This window comes from Triticum aestivum, chromosome 2B, assembly GCF_018294505.1.
Source record: "Triticum aestivum cultivar Chinese Spring chromosome 2B, IWGSC CS RefSeq v2.1, whole genome shotgun sequence".
NCBI classification, from domain to species: Eukaryota; Viridiplantae; Streptophyta; class Magnoliopsida; order Poales; family Poaceae; genus Triticum; species Triticum aestivum.
The window spans coordinates 390,885,801-390,908,492 of record NC_057798.1 but is presented as its reverse complement, the minus strand read 5'-3'; the positions used below and the strand labels follow the sequence as shown (position 1 = coordinate 390,908,492).

The following is a 22,692-nucleotide window of genomic DNA, read 5'->3' as shown; positions in this document are numbered from 1 at the left end:
CTGAAGCCTTACGCATCGTGGATCATGAGATTCCTCAGAACAAGGTCTTCACTCAACTACAAGGCTGATTTTCAGAATCACCTCAGCTACTTGCCCCCCATTGAAGTCCTCAAGCGGACAATTTCCTCATCTGATGAGAAGGGCAAGTCACCAGCCGTTATCGATGAAGGCATTCGTCCATTGGATGGTCAGTTCCGCAAAGCTGCATCTTACTCCACCAATGATGACTCTGCCACTCATGATACTGCTGCCAATGCTACCAAGACAAGTCCTCAAGCTACTGCTCCTCGTGTGCTCACTGATTGTGAACTGCTGATAAGTCTTCACCAGAAGGTGGATCGAAACCACAAGTGGGTTAAGCGTCAGTTTGGCTCTATTCTTCACAACATGACTTCTACACATAATGCAGTGAAGAAAAACCACTACTACCTCCATGAAGTGTTTGATCGCACCTTGGCTATTATGTCACATCTATATGGTGAAGAAGATCTAAAGCAAATGGGCTTCAAGGAAGGCTTTGACTGGTCTGCGCCTCCTCCAAAGAGATACAAGAAGGTCAAGGTTCCTTCTTTGGTGGCCAGCTCATATTCTTCATCATGTGCCACGGACGAGCATGAAGACTTGGACGACACTGCAGCAGGCCCTACAACGACTCAAGACCCTGACAACACTGGCGCTCCTCCATCATCATGATATTCCTCAGGGGCGTTAGTCCTCAGTTACAACCCTTTTGGTCATTCGATGACAAAGGGGTAGAAATTTTGAGTTAGTCTTCAAGCGGGTCTATCTTATATGGGCGTTTTTTTGCTAAGTTACAACTCTCGTTCTTCTGATGACTTTTGCTGGATCGAGTTGTAATCTTAAACTCTATGGTGGCCTGATACTTTTGCTTGTTCTTCTGCATTCCTATTCCTCATTATTGTAAATGCACGCATGCTAAATTACATCAGTCACCATATTTCATCATGCATTTCAAATTCTTCATATTATATATCAAATGCGTGTATGAATTACAAGATATAGGGGGAGATCTCCATGATTATATTTGAGGGAGTCCCGGACTAGGGGGTGTCCGGATAGCCGAACTATCATGGTTGGCCGGACTCCAAGACTATGAAGATACAAGATTGAAGACTTCGTCCCGCGTCCGGATGGGACTTTCCTTGGCGTAGAAGGCAAGCTTGGCGATACGGATATGTAGATATCCTACCATTGTAACCGACTTTGTGTAACCCTAGCCCTCTCCGGTGTCTATATAAACCGGATGGCTGTAGTCCATAGGACGAACAACAATCATACCATAGGCTAGCTTCTAGGGTTTAGCCTCCTTGATCTCGTGGTAGATCCACTCTTGTAACACACATCATCAATATTAATTAAGCAGGACGTAGGGTTTTACCTCCATCAAGAGGGCCCGAACCTGGGTAAAACATCGTGTCCCTCGTCTCCTGTTACCATCCGCCTAGACGCACAGTTCGGGACCCCCTACCCGAGATCCGCCGGTTTTGACACCGACATTGGTGCTTTCATTGAGAGTTCCTCTGTGCCGTCACCATCAGGAAGGATGCCCTTTCCCGTCTTTAAAGACGGCACCGTCGTCAAGGGAGCTTTGGCCGCTGGCCAAACTATCCGGCTAGGTGGTTTTCTTATGACCGCCTGTTCGGCCGCCGCTCCGACAATGACCTCTCAGGTCATTAAAAGCGATCTTCACGTCAGCTCGGAATTCGCCGAGCAGCTAGATCCGATTGAGCTCTCCTCCGTAAATGAGATCTTGGATCGCATCGCCGCCCTGGGAGTCGCTACCGACTACGATCAGATTGGGCTTAAAACCGATCTGAGAGAAATTAACTCTCCCCAGGTTACCCACCATGTTGTTGTGGTAGAGGAACAATGCGGCGACTCTTCTTCTATGTTAAAAACTAACTATGTCCGAATTCCCGATCCCTCCATGCCGGATTTTCGTGGAGGGACGGACGCTAATCAAATACTAAACTTAAAGTCAGGCATCGGACCATATTTGTTGGAAAGCGTCCAGCAAACCAAGCTTCCGAATCCGGAAGCTTCTTGGCCTTTGAGCCTCAGATCGGGCGGGGTTCCGAACTTGATTCCACCCGCCCACCCAAACACAAGCGATCTATCTCAAATACAGCAAGAGCCCGATGAAACAGTACATCATTACTGGGCTAGATTCCTCCTGGTTATGAACAGGATAAAGGACTGCCGTGAAGAAAGCGCGATTTCAATCTTCTGCAACAATTGCACGGACAAGGGAATCATAAACGCCATCAGTCGTCGCGAATGACACGCTTCGCCGACCTAGCGACCATTGTACAAAAATACTGCACGATGGAGAGTGCCTGGAAAACCGAAACTAGGTTTTGGGACAATCCGGCCCTGAATACAACCCCAGTCCGAAATAAAAGGGTGCTTCATACTCAAGCACCTGGGTTAAAAACGAAAAAGCAAAAAAACCCCTAAAGGGTATGGAACCGTACTGGAGGGATGGCTCAACGGACCCTGCAAAATCCACAGTACGGAGGGCGCCACTCCAACACATAGCCTTCGATCATGTTGGATACTACGGCAGGTGGCCAAAAGTGGCGTAGGCTTTTTAGCCCCGGGCAACCAACCCAGCAGTACCAATACGGTATTAACAGTCTTCGAGACTTTCGCATCAAATAACATGCGGAAACGAACAATCCGCAGCCTCGCCGAAGTCTACCAAGTAGCAACAACAAATCCATGGAGCGACACGGCTATCACCTTCAATGCCAGCGACGAACCTAAATTCCGAACAGCTAGAGCACCAGCCGCATTGGTCCTCAGTCCGATAGTGGACGGTTTCCGTCTTACTAAGGTACTCATGGATGGTGGCAGCGGATTAAACCTCATCTATGAGGAAACCCTTCAAAAAATGGAAATTGACTGGAGCCGCATTGAGCGAAGCAGCACAACCTTCAGAGGAATAATCCCTAGTCGAGAAGTACGCTGCACAGGAAAAATCACACTAGATGTAGTGTTCGGCTCACCGGACAATTACAGGTCCGAAGAGGTCACGTTCCAAGTGGCCCCATTCGGCAGCGGATATCACGCTTTGTTAGGGCGAGAGGCATTCACAATCTTCCAAGCTATACCCCATTACGGGTACATGAAGCTCAAAATGCCCGGACCCAATGGAATAATCACTCTCGCCAGTGATCCAGATACAGCACTCCGCGCTGAAAATAAGACAGCCGCATTGGCCCTAGAGGCATTGTCCGAAGCCCTAGCGGCTGAGGAACTAACTGCGTTGTGCTCCACGGTGGACATGGACGATGTGATACTCGATAAGAGGTCCAAGTCCACCTCTTTTAAACCAGCAGACGAAATAGTCAAATTTCAGGTCCATCCAACGGACCCCACAAAGACGGCCTCCATTGGGGCACAATTAAGTCCTGATGTCGAAGCCGCACTACGAGAATTCCTTCGGGAAAATTGGGACATTTTTGCCTGGCGCCCTTCAGACATGCCAGGAATCCCACGTAGGCTGGCAGAGCACAGCCTAAATATCCTAAAAGGATTCAAGCCAGTCAAACAAGCTCTTCGGCGATTTTCCGAACCCGAAAGACAGGCAATGGGAGAAGAGCTAGCCAAACTCTTAGAAGCCGGATTCATCAGAGATATAAAACATCCGGACTGGCTAGCCAATCTAGTAATGGTACCAAAAAGGACAAATCCTGGCGCCTCTGCGTCGATTTTAAAGACCTTAACAAGGCCTGTCCAAAGGACCCTTTCCCTCTCCCTCGCATCGACCAAATCATCGATGCTACCGCAGGGCACGATTCATTGTGCTTCCTCGACACATACTCCGGATACCATCAAATCAAGATGGCGGAGAAAGACCAGGCCGCAACGGCATTCATTACTCCATATGGGCCATTCTGCTTCAACACAATGCCCTTCGGACTCAAAAACGCCGGCACAACATATCAGCGCATGATTCAAACATGTCTGGCTACCCAGATAGGCAAAACAGTAGAGGCATACATAGACGATGTGGTCGTCAAGACCAAACACGTCGAAACTCTAGTACAAGACTTGAGGATGACATTCGACAACCTCCGAGCATATGACATTAAGCTCAATCCGGAAAAATGCGTCTTCGGAGTACCAGCCGGAAAGCTCTTGGGCTTCATTGTATCCGGTAGAGGAATTGAAGCAAACCCGGCCAAGATCCGAGCTCTGTCACAATTGGATATCCCAAAAGACCTCAAGCAAATACAAAAACTAACCGGATGCGTAGCGGCCTTAAGTCGCTTCATCTCCCATTTGGGAGAAAAGGCTCTGCCCCTCTACCGCCTCCTCTGGCGCACCGAACATTTCGAATGGACGAATGCTGCCACAGCCGGACTCGAAGAAATAAAGGCCATACTGGCAACAAATCCGGTCCTGGCCGCGCCCAACCTGGGCGAACCTATGCTATTATATATTGCAGCAACACATCAAGTTGTCAGCGCGGTACTCGTTGTCGAACGAGAAACAGAAGGGCACAGATTCCCTCTTCAAAAACCAGTGTACTACGTATCACTGTTCTAACTCCATGCAAGTCCCGGTACCCACATTATCAAAAGATAGCGTATGCGGTGTTCATGGCATCCCGGAAGCTGCGACACTACTTTCAAGAGTGCTCCATAACGGTGGCCTCCGAAGTACCTCTCAATGATATTATAAACAATCGCGACGCAACGGGCAGGATTGCAAAATGGGCTATCGAGCTCTTACCATTTGACATAACCTACAAACAACAACGAGCTATAAAGTCGCAGGTTCTGGCTGACTTCGTCGCCGAATGGACCGAAGCTGAACTCCCTAAAGAGTACGGCACATACTCCAACTGGATCATGCATTTCGACGGATCCAAAATGTTGGCTGGCTTGGGGGCTAGCGTCGTCTTGACGTCCCCAGCTGGAGACACAATCCAATATGTACTTCAAATAATGTACATGGACTCCAACAACGCAGCCGAATACGAGGCCCTTCTACATGGCCTCCGGATGGCAATCTCCATGGGCATTCAACGCCTAGAGGTGCGCGGGGATTCGAACCTTGCAATATCCCAATTAAATGGAGACTTTGACGCCAAAGATCCAAAAATGGCAGCTTACCGCAACGCCGTCCTAAAAATGTTAGCTCGGTTCGAAGGACTCGAATTCCACCATGTAGCCCGGGATAATAACCAGGCAGCAGACGTGTTAGCACGCATCGGCGCGAAACGAGACGCCGTCCCTCCAAACATCTTCCTGGAACGGCTCTTTAAGCCATCTGTATTATGGGAAGAGGAGTCTGTAAATAACAATCTGAAGCCAGCTGCATCACCTAACTCAGACCATTCTGACACAATCGGCGGCTCAGCCAATGAAATAACACCTTCAGCCCACGAAATAATGGCAGTAATTGCCCCGTGGACAGAATCGTTCCTAGCCTACTTAATCCGGCAGGAACTTCCCGAAGACCAAAATGAGGCCCGCTGCATAGTTCGGCGATCTAAAGCCTACAAGGTTCATGAGGGAGAACTTTATAAAAAAAGCACAATCGGAGTCCTCCAAAGGTGTATCTCCGAAGAGGAAGGGCGAAATCTCCTGGCTGAAATTCACGCCGGACTCGGCGGGCACCACGCTGCAGCCGAGGCCCTTGTAGGCAAGGCCTTCCGCACAGGATTTTATTGGCCAACAGCCCAGGCAGATGCTCAGGACTTAGTCCAACGATGCGTCAGTTGCCAGCTCTTTGCCAATCAGAGGCACATGCCACCCACCGCCCTCAAAACTATACCCATCACCTGGCTGTTCGCGGTCTGGGGGCTTGACATGGTTGGACCCCTTAAAGGGGTAACCCACAAGCACAAATACTTATTGGTCATGGTGGACAAATTCAACAAATGGATTGAGGCCAAGCCGGTTAAAACGGCCGAATCCGGACCTGTGATAGACTTCATATCCGGGGTAGTACACCGTTTCGGCATCCCCCACAGCATCATCACTGATAACGGCACGAATTTCACGGCCGACAAGGTTAAACTCTGGTGCAAAAACATGGGCATCAAGCTCGATTACGCTTCAGTCTATCACCCCCAAACTAACGGTCAAGTTGAGCGAGCAAATGGTCTAATCATGAGCGGCATCAAACCCAGACTAGTGCGGTCCCTCAAGGAATCTAACACACACTGGGTAGAGGAGCTCGACTCCGTACTCTGGGGGCTGCGGACCACGCCAAACCGAACTACTGGATTCACACCATTTTTCATGGTATACGGCGCAGAGGCAGTTCTGCCCTGCGATATAATTCATGACTCACCTCGTGTGCGCATGTACGAAGAAAGAGAAGCCGAGTTGGATCGGCAGGACAGTTTGGACGCCTTAGAGGAGGAGTGGGACGTGGCAAAGGCTCGTTCCGCATTTTATCAGCAGCAGGCTCGAAGATATCAAAGCAGAGAAGTACGGGCCAAAACTTACAATGTTGGCGAACTTGTTCTACGCCCGCCGGACAAGAAAAAGGACAAACTTAAGCCCACGTGGGAAGGTCCCTTCATCATTGACCAAGTCCTGACCGGCGGAGCATACCGTCTACGTAACGCATCTGACAACCGACTCGAGCCGAACCCATGGAACGCAGCCCGTCTCCGAAGATTCTACGCCTAACGCCGGACTCAGAGTTCGTCTCACTCCCCCGTCCACCTTTTTATATTTTTTACTGTCTCTTGTCCCCCTCCTTCTTCTCACTTTTTTTTCAATACCTTTTATAGGCTGATTTGCACTTTATTCGCACACACTTGATGTGCTCCTAGCACTCATTATACCTGGGGGCTTCTTTAACAGAAGCTTATTCATACGGGCTTCATGCCCAATACATGTGTCATACTTCCGCATGTACCTTTTATTCACCATTATATGCATCGATATGACTTAAGTTTTGGCCAAGCTGGGTTGCCTGGCTCTTGTGCTTACCCCTATGTTCCCGATTGTTCGGCTAGGAGGTAAAGGGAGCACCTCTGTGATTGTTACTGCCGGGTCAGCCGGATGTGTACCTCAGACTGGGTGAAGCCGAAAGCTAGCGTTCTTAAGAGAACATTCGGTCGGTGACTTGAAAGATGATTTATTACTTATTTATCTGCCCCCAGATGCTTTTTCTGCTATTTTCGCAGTCCGGCATTGCACTTTAGGGCATGCCTCCCAGGGAAAGGAACCCTTAACGGAACTATTCTCCCTGGAAGATGTTTCTTACTAACCATGTAATATAACATAGCTAGTTGGGCACTTGTCTGATAAAGCAATTATGACCCCGACGCCTTGTCTCCATGCATGCCCCGGTTCTTTTATAACCGTAAGGGTATTCGGACACACTCCGGACTGTTGGGTCCCGAGGTTGAAGCGAAACGGTCCGCAACGACAAACGATCTACAATCCGGCTAGAAGGCATTCTACATGTCATTTTAAAAAAAATTACATCGTCAAACTGACTGATTGTACTCCTCTTCAATCCCATCTAACAGGCTGTCTAATTTACAGTCCTGTTGGGAATATTTCGCGGCCAGCTCTACTTGGCCGTACATCAAGCTCACAGGGATCTCCTTCCCATCAGGCCCCGCAGGTCCGACCTCGGCCATGTGGTTTGGGTCAGCCTTCGGGTACCGCGTCTTCACCATGGCCCAGGCCTCCTTGGCGCCTTGACGGCAGGCCGATATCTTCCACAAACGGAGGCGTCGCCGTGCTCCCTGAAGCTTCTCGGCAAGCCCTCCAAGGCCCTCGGGTAGGGAGACGGAAAGCCATAAGGCCTGAACGACGCCACTCATCGCCTGCCGAACACGTTCGAGCAGTTGCACCAGCTCGAGAAGTTGGTCACCCGTTGAACCAGGCATTTCCTCCGCAGGGCGACCTGTGAGCACACCTAAAGACACATTTCTGTCAATCGACTTCCTCGCCGAATTCTTCTTTTCAAAGGAATTTGCTCAAGCACTTACTATAAATGCCGTGATGAAGCCGCTGATTCTCCTTCACGGAGCCAGACAGCTGGGCCCGAACATCTTTCAGCTCTTCTCCTAGCTGGATGTGGGCATCCTTGAGCTTGTTCCTCTCCTACTGCACCTTCATCAGCACCCTCTCGCCGTCCTTTAGCTGACACAGTAACTATTGCTTGTCCGGATCTAGTCCGGCGCCCTCTGCAATATTATTGTCAGATTCACGCCGCACTTTGTTAATTAATTATCTTTTCAAAGTACGTCTTACCAGGGGGGGTCTCTGTGGCTCCCCCTGTGGCGGCCAGTGCGGCCTCAAGTTGGGCCTTGCACTCTTGGAGCTCCTGGGACAGATGGGTATTCTTCTCCGTAAGATCCTGCATAATAATTGATCCTTAAATCAGTTATTTAACTATTTTAAGTCTCGGGGGCTACTGGCATATATAACTATTAAAATTACTTACCCGTATGTCTTTCACATACTGCTCCGTGGCTCTGGTTAAACCATCTTGAGCGGCACGGAGGTGCGCGTTTCCCGCATCAAAGGCATTTAACACCTCCGGGGAGAAACACGCGTCACGAAGAACTGTCCGGCGACGCCTGTGATTCATGGCGCTCTCCACCTCAGATCGGGTGGCGGACAGCCTATCGGCATCCTCCGTTCGAGGAGCGTCCGGCTCATGCCTTGTGTTAGCCTCCCCTTCCGGACCACGTGATGGAGCATGGCTGGTGGAGGCTTGATTGGCAACCTCTCCGGACACTGTCCGGCGAGCGCTCTTTCTGGAAAAGTTATGAGCATTAATATACCTCCTAGGGATCCTTCCCTTAAAAATAGCAGTGCTCCGTACCATTGCGGCGACGTTTCGGTTCGCGTCGCACTCCTCTTCCGCCTGCTGGGCCGGACTGACCCTTGTTGGTCAGCCGCCCCGGGTTCGGCTTCCCGCCTTAAAGGCACCTCCTGCGATGCACCATCAGCATGGGATGGTCAGAATTGAGCACGGATCAAATGATGGTGTCAAGACCTCGGTCGTAGTCACCTGGGAGGCCGGAAACAAACCGGGGTAGTCGGCCGTAATGGCGACTAGGGCATTTTCCATGCTAAGTTGGTGGAACACCCCGTCAATCAGCTCCACCTTTATGTCCGGATCCTCTTCGGAGGTTGGATCAAGGGATCGTTCCGGGTCCTCGGGCTGTGGAGTTAGGCTTCGTATGCCCTCCACGTCCCGGCGCAGCTCCTGCGTCGAAATCACAGAGTAAGATACTTGACTTTGAAAGTATGGATCGGGTAGAAGAACATCCGCTTAACCAGCTCCGAGGGTTATTCATAGAGAATCCATTCAATGGATTCATGCGGAGGAAGTCCTCCTCCTCTCCCTTGTACAAGCCGGACAGGATCTTTGCCAGATCGGCTGCCGAGCCTGGCCCTTTGCAGCCATGACGGGTGGCGTCATCTTCCCCGTTGAAATCCCACATAGGGTGGCCCCTATATTGGACTGGCTGCACCCCTCGCATAATGCACGTAGCAATGACTCCAATCATGGTCAATCCAGAGTGGGCCAGTAACCTAATCCGGCCCATCAGATAATGGACGCTCCTATCATCTTCCCGTTGAGGGCTCCGCGGGCGCCAACTCAGGCGTTTCTTCAAGGGAGCATTGCTGAACTCTGGGAGGCCGATCCGAACTGGATCCGGCAGAGGGGCGTCCTCCATGTAGAACCATTCCGAAGGCCAATCTTCAGACACCTTCTTCGGGGTGCCAGATAGATATCCGGTCCCGGCGATGCGCCATATTTCGGCTCCGCCCACTTGATATATCGACCCCTCGTGAGAACGGGGTACGAGGCAAAACAATCTCTTCCACAGTGCAAAATGGGGCTCGATGCCCAAAAACAACTCGCAAAGAGCTACGAAGCCCGCGATGTGCAAAATGGAGGCAGGTGTGAGGTGGTGAAGCTAGAGTCCGTAGAACTCCAGGAGCCCCCGGAGAAACGGATGTATGGGAAATCCGAGTCCCCTTATTAGATAAGGGACAAAGCATACCCGCTCTCCTTTGGAAGGGTTGGGGACGCTCTCCGCCTGCTTTCCACCCCTAAAGGTGGCCAGTCCGGCTCGAACCAGGACCATGAAAGCTGGGGGAAGATATCCCTCGGTTTGGAGCGCCACTAGCTCGCTGTGTGGAACTGAGCATCTCCCCAAATCTCCTGGCTTAGGGCTGGGAGCGCGAGAGGAGGAGCCGCGTCGACTATTCATGATAGAATGGATTTTTGTCAGAGGCGCTTCGATGAGAACTTGCGGATGGAGGATGGTGTGAGCTGGATCTAGATCCTCGCCTCTGTTATAGGCGGCTCGTTTGCACGGCTAGGGGGTAAAATGTAAAAATACCCCAGCCTTTCGCATTCATATGACACATGGAAGAAGGCCATTATTGGGCGTAGAAGCCAAGGAGCGCAACATTTATAAGGAAGCTGGACACTATTCGACAAGAACATGAAGTTTGAAGGAGAACCCGCCTTGCAGCGCCAAAGACAATATACGCGCTGGACTCGTCGTCGCTGAAGCCCGGTTCGGGGGCTACTGAGGGAGTCCCGGACTAGGGGGTGTCCGGATAGCTGAACTATCATGGTCGGCCGGACTCCAAGACTATGAAGATACAAGATTGAAGACTTCGTCCTGCGTCCGGATGGGACTTTCCTTGGCGTGGAAGGCAAGCTTGGCGATACGGATATGTAGATCTCCTACCATTGTAACTGACTTTGTGTAACCCTAGCCCTCTCCGGTGTCTATATAAACCAGATGGCTGTAGTCCATAGGACGAACAACAATCATACCATAGGCTAGCTTCTAGGGTTTAGCCTCCTTGATCTCGTGGTAGATCCACTCTTGTAACACACATCATCAATATTAATCAAGCAGGACGTAGGGTTTTACCTCCATCAAGAGGGCCCGAACCTGGGTAAAACATCGTGTCCCTCGTCTCCTGTTACCATCCGCCTAGACGCACAGTTCGGGACCCCCTAGCCGAGATCCGCCGGTTTTGACACCGACAATATTCTTCAAGTGTGCATTGCTTCAAAAGCAAATTCCTCACTATGCACATCTTCAGGGGGAGTTCTTCTATATCTTGCAATCAAATTCCTCAATATCAGTATTTACACTTCATATGTTTATCCCCATTGAAAACTTAACCTATATTGTCATCAATCACCAAAAAGGGGGAGATTGTAAGTGCATCTAGTGCCCCTTAGTGATTTTGGTGTATTGAAGACTTATAGGTTAAGGGACTGATGCGTTCATGGGTGTACATAGGTATATAAGTCTATGAGGAGTTTGATATTTACAGAGAAAGTCGACCCCTAAAAATGAAGTTCTTCAACTGAAGACTTTGGATTTCTGAAGACTTTTTGAAGACTTTGGAAGTGAAGAAATTGGTGTGACCTTGAAGACTAGGCAATCATTCGAGGAACATGAAGTGTGAAGACTTTTGTTTTCGTAGTTTCATTTTCTCTTTCTTGAGTCATAGGAAACACCGTACTGTTAAAGGGGGTTGAGGAAATACTAAGGAAAAATTTCCATGTGATGCTCAACTCAAAATCCTACACCTACCAATCCCTTCGAGTGAAGCCATTGGAAATCTCATACAGTTCAGTCATATTCTTCAGTGACAGAGACGAAGTTCTTCTGGTCTCTGAGGAATTTGTTCTGATTGAGGAGTTAGGAACTCACCAGTGTGAATTGCCTACACAGTGAGGAACATGATAGCCCTGAGGATTTTGATAGTTAAAATTCCGACCGTTGCTGTGCTACGTGCCAGCGGTTCCAAAATATCTACCCACCTAACGGTCATATCAGACAAGGGCATTTATGTCTTATCATGACGGGCTGCTCCCTAGGCTATAAATAGCCGCCCCCTTCAACCACTAGCTGGTTGCCTGCTCCGAGAGAAACTGACACTTGTCATTTAAGAGCATCCCATCCTCCGAGGACTTTGAGCGAAATCATCAAGTGAGGAAAACCCCAAACCCCAACCTACAAACCCCAAAGTGATTGAGCATCATTGAAGAGATTGATCCTGCGTGGATCCGATGCTTGTTTCCTTTGAAGACTGTGCTTCTTCCAGCCGGTTAGGCATCAAGGTCTAGAGCATCCAAGAGGTATTGTGGATCGCCGAGTGACCGAGTTTGTGAAGGTTCGGAAGTCACCTGAAGACTTACCACGAGTGATTGGGCGAGGTCTGTGTGACCTTTGCTCAAGGAGAGGACTGTGTGTCCGGGACTGGGTGTCCTCGAGTTTAAATACTCAGCCGCTCCAACCAGATGTACAACTGAGACAGCAGTTGGAACTGGTCTACCAAATCATTGTCTTCACCGAGCTAACTGGTTCTATCTCCTCAACTCTTTCATTTCCTCATGTATGTTGTTGTGTGCTTGTTCATATCTGTCTGAAGACATTGACTGAAGACTTTCTCAATTTCCTCAGTTCTATTTCTTCACTCTGTCCGTCTTCTTCCTTGTGTTATCCTATGTTTATGCTTTCTGTACTCTGTGCTTGTCTTCATTTCATCATGATGACTGTGCTTGTGTTCTGTTATGTTCCTTTCTGAGTACTTATTCCGCTGCAAGTAGTTCTTCATTTAGGAATTTCCTCACAAGCAAATTCATCAGTGAAGAATTCATAAAAATCGCCTATTCACCCCCCCTCCAGTCGATATAACGCACTATCAACAGACAAAGGGAACTTTATATGTTGTCATAAAGGTTCGACCGATAAAGATCTTCATAGAATATGTAGGAACCAATATGGGCATCCAGGCCCCACTATTCGTTACTGGCCGGAGAAGCGTCTCGGTCATGTCTACATCATTCTCGAACCCGTAGGGTCGCACACTTAACGTTCGTTGACGATATAATACTATATGAGTTATGTATGTTGGTGACTGAATGTTGTTTGGAGTCCCGAATGAGATCACGGACATGACGAGGATCTCCGGAATGGTCTAGAGGTAAAAATTAATATATAGGATGGTAGTATTTGGTCTCCGGAAGAGGTTCGGAATGCATTGGATAATTATCTGATCACCGGAAGGGGTTCCGAAGACCACGAGGTGTTGTTGGGCCTAACAGGCCAAAAGGAGGGAGCACACCAGCCAACAAGGGGGCTGGTGCGCCCACCTCTTGGCCGCCGACCCTTAGGAAAGGAAAGAGGAGGGGCTGGCCCCCTCCCGCCTTTCTCCACGCAAGGGAGAAGGAAGGGGAGGCACCATAAGGCACCCGACCCCCTTTCCTCCCCCCACACGCCAAGAAGGAAAGGGGGGCGCCTATGGCAGGCACCCTAGGGCGGCCGCCAGCCCCCTTGGGGTGCGCCTAGGGTCGGCTCCCCTCCCCCTCCACCTATATATATGAGAGGAGGGGAGGGGGCGCCACACACCATGAATCCCCAAGCTGTGTGTCAGCGCCCCCTCCCCCTCTAATTCGTCCTCCACTCTAAACCGTTCTGCTTGGTGAAGCCCTATGAAAAAGTTTCATCACTACCATCACCACACCATCGTGCTGCCGGAACTCATCTACTACTTCGCCTCCGTTGCTGGATCGAGAAGACGAGGATGTCATCGAGCTGAACGTGTGCTGAACACAGAGGTACCGTACGTTCGGTGCTTGATCGGGACGGATCGTGAAGGTGTACGATTACATTAACCGCGTTGATAAACGCTTCCGCTTAGCGATCTAAAAGGGTATGTAGATGCTCTCCTCCTTTCGTAGCTATGCATCTCCACGGATAGATCTTGCGTGTGCGTAGATTTTTTTTTGTTTTCCATGCAATGTTCCCCAACAAATTAGTCATCCAGTTCTTTTCTAGGATTCCAGCCTGTGATTGTTGTATGAGTTGTGTGCTAAAATATTTGTAACGCCCCCCTAGATTGAAACTGCATGCTGAATTGCGAACACTGGGTATTTCAAATAGTTTCACATCTAATGTGAACATGAAAGCGAGTTGCAAATCTCATAAAGTGTTTAATATTGTAATTTAAAAGCAAGTTGCAAATATAGTGCTTGATATTACATTTTAAAAAGTGAGTTGCAAATCCCATAAAGTGTTTAATATTGTAATTTAAAAGCAAGTTGCAATATAGTGTTTGATATTACATTTTAAAAAGTGAGTTTCCAACTACAAATATAAGGATGATCTCAAGGTACAAGCATACGACAATGATGCGGAGGGCACGCGCAAACGACGCCTCCTACAGGGAGGACACAGAGGGGCGGCGGGCACGGAGGCGACGAGTATGGTTGTGGACGATACGGGAAGGCCGAGCGCGGAGGTGACAGGGATGGCGGCGGATGTGACTAGGATGGTTGTCGAGAAGATGGGAAGTCCGGGCGCAGGTGACGGGGATGGCGCCGGACGGGACAAGGCAACGTCATAGGGGACCTGCCGTCAACAGATCTGACAGTGTCAGGTCAGGCTTGCCAGCTGGCGGCGCGAACCCTAGCTCGGTTCGAGTGCTTGTGGCTAAGGACAAACGGGAGTAGGGGCGGACGTGAGCCTTCTCGCTGGATAGGCTCGTTTTGGGCCTCGTTCGCTCTGCCCCGAGTGCCATTTCGGTCGTAATTATGATGTCCAATAGAGGTAGTCATTAAAAATGAATCTTTTTTAAGGGGCTCGCAGGAATCACCATAATTGCCAAGTTTTGACGACTCTGAAATGCACTGCAATTTTGGATGATTCTACACAATTCCTGAAAAATAAATAAGTTTTTTTGACAATTTTGATTTTCGAGACCATGATTCTTCATAATTGAGTCAAAAATAATTGTCCCTTAATGTTTAATGTGATAACTTGATCCTTCTGATCTACGACTTTCTTCATCAGTGATGGTTGCTGCCCTGGTGCGCTGGTCCTATTGGACCTTAGTACGAGGATTTCCCGACTGTCTAGTACAACAAGGTTTTCCCGGCTCTGGTGAGGGAGGGGCGATGACAGCAGCGCCCCTTCGGCTCACTCTAGTGATTGTAATCGTCGCTAGATGGTCCAAGAACATAATTGTACTTTTTATTGCCCGTTGTTGTTCTTTACGCTGCCAAAGACTAATAGATTGTAAGTTTCTTGAAAAAAATGTGATAGCTTGGAAGAGGACCCATATGTGATGGCTTGGAAGACGGATCAGGATTGATATCACAGGACCAATGTACTGGTGTGCCCTGATCCGCTGTAGGCGCCAAGCGGCAGATTGCGAAATATTCTGGTTGGCGGCAATGCTTGAATTTGCTTCCCGCCAGACGGTGTTAAAATCACGCGCCAACTTATTCCTCGCGCCTGGCCCGCGCACTTCTCGAGCCAACTTCCCCTCCCACGCCGCCACCGCCGCCCTCTGCAAGCTGCGTGCGTGACCCTCCCATTCCGGTCGCCGTTCTCTTAGCCACTAGCCCGCTTAAAACCTAACCCTAGCGCACCAAACGAAGCAAGCAACCACCCATGGACACGCCCATGCCGAAACGGCCTCGCCTCGTGCTGGCACCGGCGCCTCGGACAATCGCCAACATGGCCCCGGAGATCCTCCTCCGCCTCCCTTCACATGACCCTGCGCGCCTTGTGCGCGCCTCCCTCGTCTGCTGGCGCTGGCGCCGCCTCCTCACCGACCCGGCGTACCTCCGCCGCTACCGCGCATTCCATCGAACACCTCCCATGCTCGGCTTCATCCTCAACCTGAAGCAGCACTACCAAGGCATGGCCCAGCTCGTCCCCACCTCCTCTTTCTGCACCGTCGCCTCCAACCGCCCCGGCCTGAATGTGCTGGACGCCCGCCACGGCCGCGTGCTCCTCCACACCGCTCAGGGCCAGCGCCTCGTCGTCTGGGACCCCGTCATAGGTGAAGAGTGCAAGATCTCTCGCATGCCGGCCGACGCGCTCGGCTTCAACGCGGCCGTGCTCTGCGTTGCGGTCGGCTGCGACCACCTCGACAGTCATGGTGGACCCTTTCGTGTCACCTTCATGGGATGCGGCAAACGCAACATCACGTTCGCTTGCACCTACTCGTTGGAGGCCGGTGCCTAGAGCCAACGAATTGAGATCGAGCAGCCGACGTTTGTTAACGGGCGACCGAGCGTCCTTGTGGGGAACACACTCTACTTCACCTGCGATCCATACCTCGATTTCAAAATGTTGGGGTACGACATCGTCAGGCAGGAGCTGTCGGTGATCTGGCCACCGTCCCAGCACGAGTACTACTCTTGCACTGTCCTTGTGAAAGCGGAGCATGGCAAGCTGGGGTTCGCCAGCGCGCGGAATGGCACGCTCTACCTCTGGTCGATGAAGGACGGCGCCGACAGGAATGTGGAATGGGTGCAGCGCAGAGTTATCCAGCACAAGACGATGGTCCGCACTCGTGGCCTGTCGACGCCACCTGAGGTCGTTGGCTTCGCGGACGGCCACGGACTCATTTTCGTGAGGACAGGCAACATGGTGTTCTCCATGGAGCTCAAGTCAGGCCATGTCCGTAAGGTATACACCTGCAGGTCAAGAAACTACGACGTCATCGTTGTTCCCTACATGAGCTTCTTGTCACGCCCCTCTTACTCAATTCAAGCTTCCATGGCGGATTACAGCGAATTTGGCTAGGGTTTATGGGGAAGAGAAGGGGATCGGGAGGAAGGAGGAAGATACAGGGGAAGGGAAACAGGGAGAAGGTTCGACCAACTACAATTCCGTGCCTCTCTACTCGAACCCGGGTCCATTTAACCCTTCGCTACATCTCCCAAGTCGACGGGTCGTAGAGCCTGTTGGGCCGCTTGCTCCTCTTGGGCCGTCCGGTGGCGCTGGTGGGCTCTAGAGGGACTGCTGACGTAGTAGGGCCCGTGACATCCCCCCTTTCTTTAGACGCGGCTTGTCCCCGAGCCGCAGCACCTCGGAAACGGCTTCTGAGCTCGAAGAAATCCTCCCATGATGCCAGCGCTTCCGGCTGAGACGACCATTTGATCAACACTTGGGGGATCTTCGAGTTGCCCTTGGTAATCAGACGCCTGTCCAGCACCTTCTCCGGAAAGTCTGGCGGAGAATGAGGCAACGCTGACTCTGGTAAGGCAGACACCGTCTCGGTGCCTGGAGGCAGCGCCCCCCTGAGCAGAGACACGTGGAACACCGGGTGGACGCGGCTCCCTTCTGGCAACTGCAGGCGATGCGGCACGTTCCCAATCCGAGCTGTCACCTGAAACGGGCCAAAAAACTTGAAGGATAATTTGTGGTTAGCCCGTGGCGCGACAGAGACCTGAACATATGGCTGCAACTTTACGTACACCCAATCGCCCACTGAAAAGGATCTCTCTGATCTTTTCTTGTCAGCCTGGTCCTTCATCCGTTGTCGGTATCTTTCCAGATGCTGGCGAAGTAAGGCTGTCATGACTTCCCTCTCTTGTTGCCAACTTGCCAGATCTGTGGGGGCCAGCATAGAAGCATTTACAATGCCAAAATGGCGCGGAGGGTGACCGTAGAGTACCTCAAAAGGGGAAGCTTGCAATGCAGAGTGCGGTGCCGTATTGTACTAGAACTCCGCCAAATGCAACCACTGAAACCAACGGTGCGGGCAAGAGTGAACGAAACATCGGAGAAATGTCTCCATGCACTGGTTTACCCTTTCAGTGGTGCCGTCCGTCTGGGGGTGATAAGCTGAGGACATGCGCAGCTCTGTTCCTACTTGCCTAAACAACTCCTTCCATAGATTGCTGGTGAAAACTCGATCTCTGTCTGACACCATTGTGTACGGCAACCCGTGTAGCTTGTAGACCTGGTTCATGAATGTCGTGGCCACTTGAATGGCCGAGAAGGGATGCGCCAGAGGGATGAAGTGAGCGTACCATGTCAGTTTTTCCACCACTACCATGATGCAGGAGTATCCTCGGGATAAAGGCAGCCTTCCACGAAATCAAGTGTGACGGTGTGCCAAGCATGTGGAGGAATTGGCAGTGGCTCCAATAACCCTGGGGTTCGCACCCGCTCTGTCTTGGCTTTCTTGCACGTACTGCAGTTGGATACGAACGTGACCACGTCTTGCCGCATCCCTGGCCACGCGAACAATCTCCTCAGGCGTTTGTGCGTTGCGTGAATCCCAGAGTAACCCCCTGTTGCGCTCGAATGGGTGGCTTGCAGAATCTTTTGGTGCATGGCAGAGTTCCCTCCTACCCATACTCGTCCTTTGTACATGATGACTCCATCTTTGACCCTGTAGTCAAACGAGGGATCGCCGTCCACACTTTGTTGCTGCAGAATTGCTTTGGCCTTGTCGTTGTTTTGGTATCCTTGCACCACCTCCTCTAACCACACCGGGGTAGCAACCGTGATAGCTATGATCTCAGCCTCCCGACGGGATAGGGTGTCAGCCGCCTTGTTCTCCACGCCTTTGCGGTACACCACTTTGTATTGCAGCCCCATTAGCTTAGTATAAGCCCGTCTTTGCCACGGAGTAACCAGCCGCTGATCATTGATATGAGCCAAAGCGCTTTGATCGGTGCGGATGATGAACTCTGAGCTTTGCAGGTAAGAGCGCCACTTTTCCACTGCCATGAGGATAGCCATGAATTCCTTCTCATAAGTGGAAAGACCTCGGTTTCTGGGACCCAACGCCTTGCTGAGGAACGCCAGTGGGTGCCCCTCCTGCATGAGTACTGCTCCCACTCCAAAATCTGAGGCATCTGTTTCGATCTCGAACGGCTTGTCGAAACGGGGCAATGCTAGGACAGGTGCTGTGATCAGTGCCTTTTTTAGGTGCTGAAAGGCCTCCTCGGCCTCCATAGACCAAACGAACACTGCTCCCTTTTTCAGCAAGTTAGTCAGAGGACGACTGATGAGTCCAAAGTGTCGGACGAATCGCCTGTAATAGCCTGCCAAACCAAGAAACCCTCTGACCTGTCAGACTCCAGTGGGGGTAGGCCATTCCCTCATGGTTGTGATGTTTTTCTCGTCTGTTGCAACTCCTTGGGCGCTGATCACATGACCCAGGTAGGTCAGACTTGGCTGGGCAAAATGGCACTTGGACAGCTTCACCTTCAGCTGATGCTCCTCCAGTCGCTCGAACACTTGTCGGAGAAGACAGACGTGCTCCAATAAGGTGGCGGTGTGCACCAGGATGTCGTCGATGAACACGAGCACCCCATGGCGGATCAATCCTGCCAAGACAAAATTTATCACTCCTTGAAAAGTTCCCGGTGCCTCTGACAGTCCATATGGCATAACCTTGAATTCATAGTGGCCCAAGTGTGTTTTGAAAGCCGTTTTGAACTCATCCCCGGTGGCCATTCTGATTTGATGGTATCCGGCCCTCAGATCCAAACTGGTGAACCACTTTGAACCAGCTAATTCGTCCAAAAGCTCCTCCACAACCGGCATCGGGAACCTGTTTCTGACTGTAATAGCGTTGAGCTGGCGATAGTCAACACAGAACCTCCACGTCAGATCCTTCTTCTGCACCAGCAATATCGGCGAAGCGAACGTGCTGTAGCTGGGTTGGATAATGCCTTGTTGCAGCATCTCTTTTATCTGCCTTTCTATTTCATCCTTCTTGGGAGGGTTGTAGCGGTAGGATTTGATGTTAACCGGCTGCGCTCCTGGTATCAATGGGATTTGGTGGTCAAATGGCCTGGATGGTGGCAGACCCTTTGGTGCCTCAAATAGGTCCTGGAACTTTTCGACTAATTCAACAATTGGTGGGGGAACCTCTTGAGATCCTTTCTTCTGTGTTTCGTCCACTGTTTGCAGCTGAACCATTTGGTGTATGCCATTACAAGCCACCAGGAAGTGGAGCTGATCAAGAGAAACGGGGTGACACTCCTTGGTGTGAGGTTGAATTCCTTTCAGGGTTATCTTCTTCCCATGGTGCTCGAATGACATCAGCTTGTGACCCCAATGGACATCCATTGGGCTGTGTTGCTCGAGCCAATCCATTCGAACGATCATATCATAACAGCCTAGAGGTAAAACCTTCAGATCAGTGCAGAATTTGTGCCCTTGAACTGTCCACTTGCACTGCTGAATCACCTTATCGCACAACAGATGCCCTCCATCTGCAATTTTGACCTTCAGGGCACTCGTGGTTTTGCAAACTCCCTGTAAGTTGGCCGCTAGATCAGTGCTGATGAAGCTGTGAGAGCTGCCGGAGTCGATCAGCATTAACACTTGTTGTTGCTGAATTTTCCCATGTAGCCTGATAGTTTGCGGGGCGACAGTTCCTTGCATCGCAGCCCTTGAGATAGTGTGACCCTCACTGTCCGATTCTGAATGCTCCTCGCTGTTTGACAGCCCAGGCAAACCCAGCACATCGAACATCTCCTGGACCACATGGAGTTGCACCGCGGTGGCACACTTGTGCTCCCTGCTCCATTTTTCTCCGTAGAGAAAACATAGACCCTTGGCTCGGCGATACGCCTTGAGTGTGGAGAGCCGATCCTCGACTGTGTGGCCGCTGCGGGGCCCTTCTATCGCCACCCCACGATGATTGTCAGAGATCGTGGTCGAGGTGGGTGGGGGACGCCCTGGAGGAGCCGGAAGGGGCATGGCTCCCCTGAGATGGGCGCGGCTGCCTTGCCCGCCCCCAGTCCCACCTTTAGAGCGCCGCGGCTCGCGTCGCCTGGAAATCTCCAGCGCCTCTTCCTGTAAGAAAGCGAGAGAAACAGCGGTATCTAGATCTTTGGGATTATGAACTAAAACAACAACACGAATTTCATCCCTAAGGCCATCCACATAACACAAAGAGAATAACGCATGATCCCAGGTAGTGTTGTGTGCTAGCAGGGAGTGCATGATTTCAGTGATTTTTGCGGTGTAATAAGATCCTGAATCCATCTGTCGCAAATGAAACAACTGCCGCAACAGGACGCTGAACTCGTTTCTCTCAAATTGCTCACAAACAACCGCGCAAAACTTCTCCCACTCCATGCTGTGTAAGTCAAAAATGTTGTTCTCTAACCACACCATGGCAGCCCCGGTGAAATGCATGGCCGTGGTGTCGACCCAGAACTCCGGGTCCAAATGAAACACTCTAAAGTATGATTCACAATTGCGCCTCCAACTGCGTGGCCTCTCTCCCCCGAACAGCGGGAAATCCACCTTGGGCCTAGGCAGGTTAGGTGCACGCCGCTGGAACGGACTGCCTGAACGGGATGAACCCCGCAGTGGAGATCGCCCCAATGGCCTCGATCGGTGATCTGCCAGGTGTGAATTCTCCACAAGACGAGAGCTGGGGCCTGAAAACGTACCCGTGACCGGAGGCGGGACTAGGGTGGTCACCACCCCAGAGCCAACCCCCCGGTGAAGTAGGTCGACACGGTGGCCATCGGGCCCTTGGTTGCTACTGCCGTAGTTGGGAAACGGCGCGCCGGGTGGCCTTGGAAGGATCGGAGGCAGCTCCGAGGGCTTGAGGGTGAGGACGGGGTTGCGGGCGATGGTGTCGATCTCCTTGCGTACCTCCCCCATCTCCTGACGCAGATCGGTGAAGGACCGCTCCAGCTCGGGCCGCCACGCCGCCAGATCCGCCACCGCGGGCTGGATCTTGGCAAAGATGGTGTTGGACGCCACCACGGCCTTCATGATTGACGCATTCTGCTCCTGAATCGCCTTGAGCGCCGCCGCCAACTCCTCCACCCTCTGCTCCATCTCTACCGCCTGCCTCTGCTGCCGAGTGGTGTAGGTGGGTTTCTGTAGGTAATCCGGTGGATCTGATACCATATGTCATGCCCCTCTTACTCGATTCAAGCTTCCATGGAGGATTACAGCGAATTTGGCTAGGGTTTATGGGGAAGAGAAGGGGATCGGGAGGAAGGAGGAAGATACAGGGGAAGGGAAACAGGGAGAAGGTTCGACCAGCTACAATTCCGTGCCTCTCTACTCGGACCCGGGTCCATTTAACCCTTCGCTACATCTCCCAAGTCGACGGGTCGTAGAGCCTGTTGGGCCGCTTGCTCCTCTTGGGCCGTCCGGTGGCGCTGGTGGGCTCTGGAGGGACTGCTGACATAGTAGGGCCCATGACACTTCTGCACTCCAGGTACATATTGATGCACGTTTGAGAATTATGATGTGTGAATATTTGCAATGTCATATGCTCTGAGGTGCTCTTGCAGTCCTGCTCATAGGCAGGTTGCGCAAGGCTGTAATCTTATAGGCATCTCCTTGCCCCTACTGCCTATATGTAATCTTCAGGTCGTTTGTTTGTTTCAGCCTCTCCTTGGAGAACCTGTTTCATTCAAATTTTATCGACAATTCTTGAAATTGGCTTAGATATATTACTTCCTCCGTCCCATAATATAATACACTAGTGTAACAAAAGCTCTTATATTACCGGATGGAGGGAGTAAATCTGAATAATGTTATTGTTTTAGATTTCGTACCTAATTAGTCGGAATAAAGAGCTACAGCATGGTAATAAGCTTAATCAATTGTATCTTTTCAGATCGTGCTATGGGCAGACTGCCATCGCCATGAGGACCCACTGTCATCCTGTAACAAGGACCTGCTGCCCTTGGCTTGTTGCATCTAGTCTAGAAATAAAAATGACAGGAGCCACCCAGCCTCCTCACCGCTCGGGATTCCTGACCGTCGGATTTGTCTTCTGATTCGTTCTGAACTGTATGATCTCGCTTGGGAGAGATCTCGTCCGTTGGATCAAGTCGGATCACTGCTACAATGAATAGTAGTTTCCATCCGTTTTTCCTTACTGGTTTTGTTTA

At 51.0% G+C, this 22,692-nt stretch overlaps 1 pseudogene; it reads left to right on the top strand.

Annotated features, from left to right (window-relative positions):
• The first annotated feature begins 15,319 nt into the window (after positions 1–15,319).
• LOC123045073 (uncharacterized) lies at positions 15,320–22,408 on the top strand (annotated as a pseudogene).
• Positions 22,409–22,692: the final 284 nt, after the last annotated feature.